The following is a 2185-nucleotide window of genomic DNA, read 5'->3' as shown; positions in this document are numbered from 1 at the left end:
AAACACTCAAGTTGTCCTCACTAGTCACCTTTTTGGGGGGAACTTAAGTGCTCCACTCTATGGGTGGAGTGAAATGAGGCCCTGGCAGAGGTTGCCCAGGAAAACTGTGGCTGCCCCATCTCTGGAAGTGTTCAAGGCCAGCTTGGATGGGGCTTGGAACAACCTGGTCTGGTGGAAGGTGTCCCTGCCCATGGCAGGGAGATAGTCCCTGTCCCCCCAAGCCATTCTGTAGTTCTATAATTTTAAATATTATCCATCAAACCTTGACCTTCAATAAGTAAAGGCTGTTTGATTAGAAAATCGTGGCCTGGGAATTGTCACAGAAAGCTTTGTAAAGACTGGAAGATGGGGGGAGAGGAAGAGTTTCAGATTCTGCTTTGCTCCTGGCCCCTTTTCCCTGTGTGTCCCTGTTTGAACAGCTCTGGAGCAGAGCACTGGGAATTACAATAGCAGGCACTTATTTACATGGAATACTGTGATAGGGAAATGAGTCATTCGAAAAGGTGTTTTGCAATTTTAATCAATTTTGTTGCTGCTTGCCAGCAAATTAAAAAACCTGCCCTCCAGGAAGTGTCTGCTGCCAGTGGATGAGAGCAGAGCCTGATCCCAGGAGAGAGCCTGTGGTCCTGACACGGAGGGGGAGCACTGGCACAGGCAGCTGCTGTGAGATGAGCCCCAAATTGCCAGAAAGTCTTTTTTGACCTAGTGAGCCATGGATTTCCAGCGTCAATCCCACCCTCTGCCCTCAGGCTGTTCTGCTTTGCTGGTGAACTTCTCTTCAGAGCAGCAGCAGCAGCACAAACACCACATTTAAACGTCTTTAGAAATCATTTGTTTGCTCCCAATATCACCTGCTGCGACTGGTTTCCTGCTCTAGGTCTGAGTTTGCCACGAGTTTGTGTGAAAGTTTACCCAGAGGTGTCCTGCTGGGGCTGGCTGCAGGGGCCATTCTTTAGCATGACACACAATTTAGCAGTTGTGGAGAAGGAAATTCTCCTCTTCCAGCTGAGAGTTGTTGCAGCTTCCATGGCTGAAGTTGTACCTGCTTCTTCATCTCTCTGCTCCCTGCACTTTCCATCTGTCCTCTCACCTTCCATGCTGCTGCTAAGGATGTGCCAAGTTCAATCTTAGGCGTGTTTATTCCATTTTAGTCTTATTTTTGGTTTTTAACAGAACACAGAAAGCAGGTGCTGAAGCAACTGAATGCTGGTATCCTCACAGCCCATAAAGTGAGTCAGGGCTGTACCAAAATAAAACTCTCCAAGTCATCATGCTGTGACCCCACAGCTGAGAGTAAAGACTTGTGGTCATTTTGAGTTTACTCAGTTTTATAGGAAGAAAGAAATGGCAGCAATAAAACATCTTACAGCTGTGTTGTGAGGAGATTTTAAAGCTCCAGATTAACTGTGCCAGGTAAACTGCAGAGCAAGGCCCTGATTTTTTTTCCCCTCTCAGTTGCTTCATGGTGCAAGTAGAAAAATGGAACACACATGGGGCTGTTAAGCCAAGGGGAGGCAAGGTTGAGAAAGATAAAATGTCTGTGGTGAAACTGCACCTTTCCAGCCAGAGCAAACACTGTTTAATGTTTTCCCAACCAGAGCTCCATGTGAAAACCAGAATACACAGCAAACTGGTGACCATGAAAGGGGGCAGAATTGTGCAATGATCACAGAACCATAGAATTCTGAATTATGTTGGAAGGGACCTTATATCCCATCCCACTCTAACCCCCCTGCTACCTTCCCCTATCCCAGATTACTTTAAGCCCTGTCCAGACTGTGCTTGAACACTTCCAGGGATGAGGCAGCCACAGGTTTTCTGGACAACCTGTGCCAATGCCCTGTCACACCCACAGGTGAAGAATTTTCTCCCAACACCTAACCTAAATCTCCCCTCTTGCAGTTTAAATCTATTCCCTCTTGTCCTATCAGCATCTACCCGTGTAAAAAATCACTCTCCTTTTTTTTTTTTTTTTTTTTAATAACGATGATGTGGTCCAGGGGCAGGAGAGCAGCAAACAACTTGGTATGGAGGAGAAAAGAGGAGGGATGCAGGTGGAAACACAGGGGAAGTAAAAACCAACAATTTGCGTTTAAGTAGCTGAAGGTGGCTTAATTAACGGGTGACTGGTGATGTTAGCTCGGCTGGGGGCGAGGACACAGGAGGGAGGTGACAGCCGGGGGGG

This window comes from Lonchura striata, chromosome 12, assembly GCF_050655825.1.
Source record: "Lonchura striata isolate lonStrDom1 chromosome 12, ASM5065582v1, whole genome shotgun sequence".
NCBI lineage: Eukaryota > Metazoa > Chordata > Aves > Passeriformes > Estrildidae > Lonchura > Lonchura striata.
This window is presented reverse-complemented; position numbering follows the sequence as displayed.